At 53.6% G+C, this 11,325-nt stretch overlaps 1 pseudogene; it reads right to left on the bottom strand.

The window, feature by feature from the left end:
• Positions 1 to 371: 371 nt before the first annotated feature.
• Positions 372 to 11,095, bottom strand: LOC120689089 (annotated as a pseudogene).
• Positions 11,096 to 11,325: the final 230 nt, after the last annotated feature.

Genomic DNA, 11,325 nt, shown 5'->3' with positions numbered 1-11,325 from the left:
CGAACTTGCAAATATACTTACAGCTCTGACTAGAAGAAGAGCTAGCTCGTTTATGTGGCCGTCCTAACCTCTGTTTTTAAGGCGTCGCCTAGGCGACAAGGCGGTTTCCCATCGCCTTGCTTAAGGCTCGCCTTAGCCGGCCTTAGCCCACCTAGGCGACTGAGCGGCTCCCCATCGCCTCGCCTTACCTCTTTAAAAACCTTGGTCCTAACTGGAATTGATTGTCTGAAAGCTCCAGTTGTTTTGCACAGATGCACCTACTTCAAAATGAACTTGCAAATACTTAGCCATGGAAAATGGATAACCGAAATAAATAAGCAAGATAATACGATAGTAAAAGTAGCTGAAAGATTATAACTGGAACATGATGTAAACCAGATGTCGATGCCAGAGAAACAGCGACAAATTATAACTCTGCTGATCTCCTGGAATTCTTATACATACAGCTGCACGGCAACACAAGATACATGATGGCGCAACTCGTCATGATAGTCGCTGCGCCAGTGCAGCAGTGCTTACATGGTCAGCTGAAGTAACGCTTCCCCGACAAAGTACCATGTCACATCTAAATTTTTATGTAAAGCTGCAGCATGTGCTCAACAGTTTATCACCAACAAACAGAGCGGACGGTCTAATTACAGCGGCTCCAGAGCTCAGGTTCACAAAGATTCCACCTCCAAAGCCATATCCTCCTGAGTAAATTAGAACCAAAAGCCTAACAGCTAAGAAAAATCTACAACAATTACAGCAAAGTTTTTCTTTCCTGAACCCTACATTGTCTTCATTGGGATCAATCCATGAGTATAGTCCAGTGACAGAAGAACACCATGCCCAAATTCTACATTGCAGGCACCTCTAAAATAAATACGCCTTCCATATGATTAGCAATTGCGAGTAACAAAATCAAACTGGTCTCAAAAGTCCCAAAAAGAAAAAAACTACTTACATGCTCACCGCAGCCAAGTCGCTGCTAAGTCATCTCCTTCAGAGCCTTCATTGCCATGATAGTTGCTTGTATGTAGATCTTTCGGTGTCCCAACTACCATCAGGTTCCTTTCTCTTTGTTCCTACAACTGGCATTTGGTAAATTCTTCCTTGCTCCTCTGCAAAGCCATGTGGGGGTGTGATCAAATTTTGTCTAATTGGTAAAGGTGCCCGTTCATCCTTTCCTTCTAGATCTATACTTCCAGGGCCTGAGTTAAGATCAAGGCCATGACTTTCCCAATTACGATTATTGTCGCGTCCACTGCTGCTGCTGCCCTCAGCAAGATTTATTGCATACTGCCTTGAATGATGGGCAGGTAATGCACCTGTTGGCGCAACAAGTGAGGGAGAAATGGTTGGAAAATACGATACTCCTGCAGGTGCAGAATTGGCAAATGTTGTTGATCCCATTGAAAATGCCGGTGTTTGAAGGTGAACACTGGGAGGAAATGGGAATCCTGCATACTGATATGCAGGTGGATGAAAAACCATTGTTGGAGATGATGAAATAACTGGAGCCCTGCCGGGATCACCTCCAAATTGACCACTGTCAGCTGTAGGCGCAATAATCCTCTGGGTTCCAGGTGCTGCCTCAATTGGGTAAGGCTGTTCTCTTGAAGGCAAAAACGATTGTATTGGTACTGGACCACAAGGGTTGGCAGCGGCAAACCATGGTGATATATTTATTACTCATGGCAGCATTATTCATCCTAACACCAGGAACTTGTGGTATGAATTGAATACTGCCTGTATTTTTAGTAGGTAGGTTCTTTGGTGTGGGTTCAGTGCTAGCATCATCAAGGCATGGTCCACTATTAAGATCAAAGTTTCTCGAGCTATTCATGCCAGCATTAGAGAAGACTCCAGGTAACGATCTTGCTGGTAACAATGGGACTTCAACTCTGTGCAGAGCATTTGGTACAAAGTACAAACTGGCCATCGTCTGCAACTTCATCAGCTCTGTTCAGATCAAGCTCAATGCCAGCACTTCGTGAAGAGCCATCACGACTTCTTGTATTTCCAGATTCAGAACAGGTAGTCTGTGCAGAACTCTGTGGGACATCCTCCTCGAGAGCCTGGTCATCTGCAACATTCAAATCAAAGCCAAGGGTGGGACGAGACTGCTTCCCAGCAGCATGAGATACTGGAATGTCACGTGTGGTGATGGGCATCTCCAAAACCTTCCTCGGTTCAGCAGGACGAAATGCCCTTGTTGCTGCTGAACCTTTCCACCCGATCTCGGGCTTTGCTCTTATGAGGACCAATGGTGGTCACCCTTGTATGATGAGTGATTGACAACATCGTGTGGATTTGATGTGTCTCTTGGCTCGTGATGTGCAGGTGTAGGATGTGACATAACGGTCGACGGCGCGCGGTGAAGGTCAGGCGAAAAATTCACGCTGAAGGACCGTGAAGAATGGACGCGAGTAGGCTCGGTGAAAGCCCAGGTAAATGGATCGCTGAGGTACTTATAACAGGTGAGACAGCTGGCTCAGGCTGATGCCCATCATCCACAGGTATCCCTTCATTCAAGTCGAAGTCAAGCTTGGCTGTAGCATTTGACTTTGTGTGAGCGGCTAGAGAACCCTCATCTGATGAGACTAGGTCTTCTTTTCCGTCCTCTTTTCCACTCACGCCATCACTGGATTTCTTTGAAGTTTGCTTCGCACTATGCTCACTTCGCTGAGGATTAAGACCTTCAGATTTTACATGACTATTGGATTCACTGGAACTGTCTTTTGTTTCTTTCATCTCCTTAATCACACCAAGTGGGGACGCTGCTTCTACTAGTTTGGTAACATCAGCCAGAGAGGAAATACTTTGACAAACCCTGGTCTTGTTTATCAGCAGCAGACAATGAAGACTCCCCAGCCAGGATTGATCTTGAATTTCTATTGGAAACAACCAGGCTACACTGGCTGCCACTAGTACACAACCGTGATTTGAAGGCATTTTCTTAAAATGCCTTAGTTACTTATTGCATAAAGGCATTTCTCCAAAAAGGCCACTGAAAACGTTGCATATGGATGCAAAACTGAAATACGCCTAAATACATACACTACTTGAGGCATTTTGTAAAAACGCCTGCTAATAACAGAGGCATTTTCTTCAAAAAATGCCTTCGTATCCTTGTCATATATGCATAAAAGGCCCTATCATTTACTTGATATCTGCGGACCTCCACCACGTTGCCTTATCCTCTAATTGAATCGATCCCCAATTCAGATACGCAAACACCATGGCCTGAGCGCCGCCGCAAGGGCTTGCGAGCTCGCCGACGCGGAGCCCCTCCTCCACGCACCTTCGCTGCCGATTGCCGCCGGCGCACATCTTCCTCCTCCAGCTCGGGTCGAGCCGAGCAGATCACCACCCCATAGTCGCTTCCGACCAACTCCGGCCGCTGTTCGACGATTCCTTCCACGAGTACCTCCTCGAGCCAGGCCGAATCGAGACCTCAAGCGCTCCCCCACAGCCCCAAGCAAACTGCATCAGCTACACACGAGGTCGAGGTAAATTTTCATGGCCACTCATACACTTTGATGAAGGGAATAAGTCTCTGTACTTGTGGTCTTTGTGGGGCTATGTGGGGCTGCAGCATGTGGGGCTGCAGCATCTCATTTTTCTGCAGCATGCACTAGCACCATTGCTGCCCTAGAGGACAGCATCTTGGACTGCTTTAGCATCTAGATAGGACAGCAGTTAGTCCTTTCATTTGGCATCTTAGACTAGGAGTAGTCCTTTCATTTGGCATCTTAGACTAGGAGTAGAATATGCCTCAGTGTTGGCTGCCCTGCAGCTGTGTATAAATGTGTTGCCTCCCCTCCCGTTAGATGGCATGGCATTGTGAGTGTGAATGAAGAAAAACCCAGAAAACTTCCCCACCTTGAGTGTCATCCTCTCAGCTCAATGAGAGTGAAAATTGAGCTGCTAACATCTGGTATCCGAGCCGTACTTTCCTGTAGGTTAGACATTTCCTGCACTTCTCCCTCCCAAGCAGCAGCTAGCACAGCAGCAGCTAGCGCAGCAGCAGCGGCAGTTAGCGCAGCAGCAGCGGCTAGCGCAGCAGCACCTGCTGCACCCTCTACTCCACCTTCCTCACCCGAGCAGACGAGCGGCAGCTCGTCTGAGGCTGCGTCTTCTCCACGCAGCAGCCCCCTGGAGGCGCGCCATGTCCGACGCACCGTCTCAGCGCTCGGTCGCCTCGAGCGCACGGCGTCAGCGAGATGCCGAGCTCGCCGTAGCAGAGGAGCGCAGGCGAGCGACGGCACAAGCCGCTGCAGCAGCGGCGAGGGCGGCCAGGCTGGCTGCAGCGGAGCTGGCGGTGACCAGGGCGGAGGTGGAAGCAGAGGCGGCGGAGGATGCAGCGCGTGCAGCGGAGGTCGAGGTTGAGACCTTGCGCGGCAGCCTCAGCGGCTCCATCGCCGGCGACGCCACCGCCGACGAGGACCTTGAGGAGTTGGAGAGGGAGAGAGCGCGGGAGCGGACCGCGCGGTGGGCAGCAGTCCACCCCGGCGGCGGCGGCCTGGACGGCGGCGCATCCGGCGGCGATCCAGGGGCCCGCGCGCCCGGCGGCGGCCCAGGGGGCCGCGCGCCCGGCGGCGGAGGCGGCGCCCCTGGCGGAGGCCGCGCCCTTGGCGGCGGCGCGCACGGCGGTGACGGAGCTCCTGGCTGGGGTGCGCGCGGCGGCGCCCCCGGCTACCACGGCCTCCAGGCGGTGGTCAGGGACGTCGGTCCCGGTGGTGGGTGGCCCACCCTCACCAAGACCAACTACGTCGAGTGGGCCGCAGTCATGGAGGTGAAGCTCCAGGTGCGGCATATGTGGGAGGCAGTCCGGTACGGCGACGTCGACTACGATGAGGATCGACGGGCGCTGGATGCTCTCATCGCAGCAGCCCCGCCCGAGATGCAGTTCACGCTTTCCAAGAAGCGAACTGCCAAGGAGGCCTGGGACTCCATCGCTGCGGCACGTATCGGCAGCGACCGCGCCCGTAAGACCACTCTCCAGGCACTTCGCAAGGAGTGGGAGAACCTGGCCTTCAAGCCAGGTGAGGATGTTGATGACTTCGCCCTTCGTCTCAACACTCTACTGCAGAAGGTGGTGCAGTTCGGCGACGACACCTACGACGAGGAGAGAGCCGTCGAGAAGCTCTTCCGCTGCGTCCCCGAGAGGTACAGGCAGACCGCTCGCTCGATCGAGTCTCTGCTAGACCTCTCCACCATGACGATCGAGGAGGCGATAGGTCGCCTCAAGGTCGTCGACAGCGACGAGCCACAGCCTCCCTCGGGAGGCATCTCCATCGGTGGGAAGCTCCACCTCACTCAGGAGCAGTGGGAGGCTCGGCGCGGTGACAGGAGGAGGGGGGAGCCCTCTTCCTCGACTGGTGGCCGCAAGCGCGGCAAGCCGCGAAAGGGGCGCGGAGGTGCCCAAGCCGGGGCACGAGGGCGCGCCGAGGGTGGCGCCCGCGGAGATGCTCAGGGCGGCGCCGCTGACAGGCCCAAGGCGGCACGAGACGACGCCTGCCACAACTGTGGCAGGCCCGGCCACTGGGCCAGGGACTGCCCGCAGCGGAGGCGTGGGGGCCAAGCCCACGTCGCGGAGGCCCAGCCGGATGACGAGCCGGCTCTGTTCCTACTCCACGGGGACATGGAGCCGCAGCTCGTCATCCGGCTGGGCCTCCGCGACGTGGGCTTGGCCCCCACGCCTCCGCTGCGGGCAGTCCCTGGCCCAGTGGCCGGGCCTGCCACAGTTGTGGCAGGCGTCGTCTCGTGCCGCCTTGGGCCTGTCAGCGGCGCCGCCCTGAGCATCTCCGCGGGCGCCACCCTCGGCGCGCCCTCGTGCCCCGGCTTGGGCACCTCCGCGCCCCTTTCGCGGCTTGCCGCGCTTGCGGCCACCAGTCGAGGAAGAGGGCTCCCCCCTCCTCCTGTCACCGCGCCGAGCCTCCCACTGCTCCTGAGTGAGGTGGAGCTTCCCACCGATGGAGATGCCTCCCGAGGGAGGCTGTGGCTCGTCGCTGTCGACGACCTTGAGGCGACCTATCGCCTCCTCGATCGTCATGGTGGAGAGGTCTAGCAGAGACTCGATCGAGCGAGCGGTCTGCCTGTACCTCTCGGGGACGCAGCGGAAGAGCTTCTCGACGGCTCTCTCCTCGTCGTAGGTGTCGTCGCCGAACTGCACCACCTTCTGCAGTAGAGTGTTGAGACGAAGGGCGAAGTCATCAACATCCTCACCTGGCTTGAAGGCCAGGTTCTCCCACTCCTTGCGAAGTGCCTGGAGAGTGGTCTTACGGGCGCGGTCGCTGCCGATACGTGCCGCAGCGATGGAGTCCCAGGCCTCCTTGGCAGTTCGCTTCTTGGAAAGCGTGAACTGCATCTCGGGCGGGGCTGCTGCGATGAGAGCATCCAGCGCCCGTCGATCCGCCCGTCGATCCTCATCGTAGTCGACGTCGCCGTACCGGACTGCCTCCCACATATGCCGCACCTGGAGCTTCACCTCCATGACTGCGGCCCACTCAACGTAGTTGGTCTTGGTGAGGGTGGGCCACCCACCACCGGGACCGACGTCCCCGACCACCACCTGGAGGCCGTGGTAGCCGGGGGCGCCGCCGCGCGCACCCCAGCCAGGAGCTCCGCCGCCGCCCTGCGCGCCGCCGCCAAGGGCGCGGCTGCCGCCAGGGGCGCCGCCTCCGCCGCCGGGCGCGCGGCCCCTGGGCCGTCGCCGGGCGCGCCGCCCCCTGGGCCGCCGCCGGGCGCGCGGGCCCCTGGACCGTCGCCGGGCGCGCCGCTGGGCGCGCCGCCATCTAGGCCGCCGCCGGGCGCGCGGGCCCCTGGACCGCCGCCGGGCGCGCCGCCGTCCAGGCCGCCGCCGCCGCCGGGGTGGACTGCTGCCCACCGCGCGGTCCGCTCCCGCGCTCTCTCCCTCTCCAACTCCTCAAGGTCCTCGTCGGCGGTGGCGTCGCCGGCGATGGAGCCGCCGAGGCTGCCGCGCAAGGTCTCAACCTCGACCTCCGCCGCACGCGCTGCATCCTCCGCCGCCTCTGCTTCCACCTCCGCCCTGGCCGCCGCCAGCTCCGCTGCAGCCAGCCTGGCCGCCCTCGCCGCTGTTGCAGCGGCTTGTGCCGTCGCTCGCCTGCGCTCCTCTGCCGCGGCGAGCTCGGCATCTCGCTGACGCCGTGCGCTCGAGGCGACCGAGCGCTGAGACGGTGCGTCGGACATGGCGCGCCTCCAGGGGGCTGCTGCGTGGAGAAGACGCAGCCTCACGCTCGTCTGCTCGGGTGAGGAAGGTGGAGTAGAGGGTGCAGCAGGTGCTGCTGCGCTAGCCGCTGCTGCTGCGCTAGCTGCTGTGCTAGCTGCTGCTTGGGAGGGTGAAGTGCAGGAAATGTCTAACCTACAGGAAAGTACGGCTCTGATACCAGATGTTAGCAGCTCAATTTTCACTCTCATTGAGCTGAGAGGATGACACTCAAGTTGGGGAAGTTTTCTGGGTTTTCTTCATTCACACTCACAATGCCATGCCTTCCAACGGGAGGGGTGGCCACACATATATACAGCCAGCCAAGGAGTTGCTAACTGCCTAGTCTAAGATGCTCCTGCTGTCCTAGAAAAGTAGATGCTAACTGCTGCTGTCCTACTAACTGCAGCTGTCCTAACAAACTAAAAAACAGTCCAAGATGTTGTCCTCTAGGGGCAGCACAAACCCACTGCATGCTGCAGCAAAAAGGAGATGCTGCAGCCCCACAAAGACCAAGAGTACAAGACTTATTCCCTTCAGGCACTTCCAGAGGGTGAGTTGTTGCCAAAGAACTTCCATGAGGCCAAAAAATTCGTGAAGGCTATTGGAATTGGTTATAAGTGCATTGACGCTTGCATTAATGACTGCATATTGTTCAGGAAAGAATATGCCAATGCCAAGTTCTGTCTAGTGTGTAAAACAAGCAGGTGGAAGAGTGTGAAAGGTGGAGTCGATGGAAGACATGTCCATAGAGTACCTGCAAAGGTCGTTCGCCATTTTCCATTGAAGAAGAGGCTCCAAAGGTTGTTCATGAACTTCCAGAAGTTTTACCAGCACCACCAGAAGCAGCAGTTGAACTTCTCACATCCTTTGATGGCTCACTAGAGCACGACTGGCTATTGTTTGGTGAATGGCTTGAGCTACTGCTTTTCTCCTCTTTCACATTAGGCAGTTCAGAACTACAAATTGTTTTGCAGGTCCTTCGAGTTGGCAGCAACATTTTCCGGTTGCACATCTTGTACTTTTGAAGAGACAGAAACTACATGATTCAACTTCATAACAGCATCTGTGCCCCCAGGTTTATCAGTCAAAACCTTTGTTGATGAAACAGTGGATGCTGGATTCTTTGGGCTATGCTCACTTGAACCACCTCGCCTGTTTCCAGCATTTGAAATTTCTTGGAAACCTGCTTTTCCTTGCCAGGAAGCAGATTGACCAGATATTAAAGTTTTCGCATCATTTGACTTCATTTCAGCATCAACACGCTTCTTCCAGTTCTCAACTAGACACTTAGCTTTCTTCTGAATCTCAAAATTTTTATGGCCACGGAGATGATTGACAGATTTTCCAATGCTACAACTTTGCAGTGCACTGAGATTAATAGGCAATTTAGCTAGTGCCCGAAGCAGGGAAAAGAGAAGGTCGTCAATAGGCTTATCTGCTTCTTTAGAACTACTCCCATCACCAGACTTCCCTTTGTGAGCCTCTTGAAGCCAACTATCCAACACAGGAAGGCCCCTTGATTGTACAAATCTGCCAAGACAATCAACACTCTCTGCAGCTGCAATAACATCAGCAAGCATAATCCGACCGGATAGGTCTATCCTCTGCTCTGTCTGATCAAGTTGCATAAAATGCACAAGCTTTTCAACTGCTTCTGCATTTGGAAGACCACCTTTGTCAAATTTTCCTATTTCAGACTTCATATCGTCCAACTTGCTTCCAGACTCACTGTCATCGACAAGCAGACGATCTCGATCCCGCTTAGTTGGATCAATTCCTTGCTCACCTCTCTCTCTCTTCTTTCCTTTAGATAAACCACAATTCTGTGTACCATCTGGAGCGGTCTTCAGTTGCTGGGATGCTGACGGACCATTTAACTGTTTTGGAGACCGACCACCTGACTGCACCGCAGCATGCATTTCTAGCCTTGTTCTATATAGAAGCCGATTTACTTCATCCTGCCGTTCCTGGGAAGAAATCAGACATGAAACAATACAATAAATAAAATATATATAATAGATAGATAGATAAAACAGGAAAGAAAAAATGGGCCCACATTAATATAATCCCGGTCGGTAAGCCACCATAAGCACTTGTTGTCAATATCATATACGCGCCAACATACAAATGAAGAAATTCCAGCTGGGAGCTCAACACCTTTACGTAAAAAGGCAACTTTGCAAGGATGCAGCAGGGAAACAGCAGATGCCTCGTCCTGGTGAAAAGAGTAGAAGATCTCGTTTGGTGCAGCGTTGAGTTGAATGCCCTTGCTAAGCTTGATGTCGGCAGGTCTATAAAGCCAACTAACACGTAGTTTGGGATAGCCTTCTTCCTTTTTTTCAATCCAACGTATCAATCCAATGAATGGAGGAACATCAACAGCCCGAAAAAGAGCACAATCACCAACTTGAATCTCACGCCCGTCCTGAAAATTAAACAGCAACTTATCATTCGTTGAAGGAGCACAAAACACCCTTCATGTAGTTACTCATGTTCTTGTTAGTTTGAGTAGAAGCTTAATTTACAAGCTTCCTGTGTGGTTTACGTTTGCAATCAAACAAGGAATGAAAAAAAAAGTATAAAGCGTGTAATTTCAATGAAGGCCAGCACGGGCAAGGTATGGCTTACACCATTGGTGCAAGCAATGGCATCACTACATCAATACAAAACGAAGTAATTTGTTACACCTTACATGCATATCAACTGGATGCTACTTGTCCATAATCCATTGCAGAATTCTTTAAATAGGCTGTGCCACTCCTTGAACTAACAGGCAATGATGCCATGAGCTAAAATTGTCAATGATACAAAGTAAACTATGCACCTGGATAAATACAATTTGCTAGAAATTATAAGTCGTTTTGGCATTTGTAGATAAATACAATTTGCTATGCACCTAGATATATGTTGTGTCTAGATACATAGGAAAAGCGATGTATCTAGAGAAGCTGAAACGACCTATAATTTGGAACGGAGGGAGTACATATTAGCATAGCATGTTAGCAAGCGCAACCAACCCATCAGTTACTAAACACAATTTTCCTGATACATTTCAGCCTACTGGCTCCAATTTCCTAGCTACAGTGAAATCTAGTCTAGTTGTACTTCATATAGTCCAATCAGTAACAAAGATAATAACGATTTAACAAAAGTAGCATGTTCAAATCCACTAAATCTCACCAAGGTTAGCTAGTGAATTCCAAAGTGATTCCCAACAAAAACGCACCTTTATAAAGGACCCAGGTGACACTGGCCGGGGAGAATCGACGCACTCCTGCTCCCGTGCAGCCGCCGCTGCTGGCGGATAAGATGTCGTCCGAGGCGGAAGAACAGATGAACGGGAAGGAGAAGTAGCTGGCCCTTGTGCCGGTGACGATGGAGCTTCTGCCTCTACGCGTGCGGCTGGCCACATGAGCCGAACGAGACGCGGCCTCCTGCCGTCGCACCCCTCACCGCCGCGCCACCCATGCATAGCCGACTCGCTGCATCTTCCACACTGCCGCCGCCGATCCCTCCTCCTAGCCGAGCTCCGGCGCCGCGACGCGCCACCATCACCAGATCGCCGGGAGCAACCCTAGATCCGCGGGCCTCTGCCTTGGCGCATCCGGAGCACGCAAATTCGCATCGAATCGGCCAATTCAGGTGAACCGCCTGGGTGGCGGGGGCTCGAATCCGATGGAATCGACGGGGCTCCAGCCGCGGGCGGGCTCGGTTGGGGATTGGGGGATTTAGGGGTTGGGGCCAGCGGAGCGGGCAGGGTGAGACTGGGTTTGGTATCGATCCGAGGTGGGGTGTTAAAATCCTAACCCGATTCTGGAAACTCAGCAGGGAATTAGAGGTCAATCACACGAATTGGAGCAGAATTAGAGGAGGGGGAGGGGGGACATGAGAGAGTGATAGAGGTGTAGTGCATTTGACCCAGACTTGCTGCTAGGCGGGGCTTGCCTGACGTTACCTATCCGGCCGTTCCACGTGTAGGCTAATTTTTATTATAATGCTAGTGGTGAGTAATTTTTATTTTTCTATTTTTTTTCGATTAACGTGGGAATTTCTAGACCTTGAGAGCAAACGTGGATGCTCCGTTTGTTGACCAAATAATAAGATAATAG

This window comes from Panicum virgatum, chromosome 9N (genome assembly GCF_016808335.1).
Source record: "Panicum virgatum strain AP13 chromosome 9N, P.virgatum_v5, whole genome shotgun sequence".
Lineage (NCBI taxonomy): Eukaryota > Viridiplantae > Streptophyta > Magnoliopsida > Poales > Poaceae > Panicum > Panicum virgatum.
Note: the sequence above shows the minus strand (reverse complement) of the source record. Positions and strands in the feature narration are given on the sequence as shown.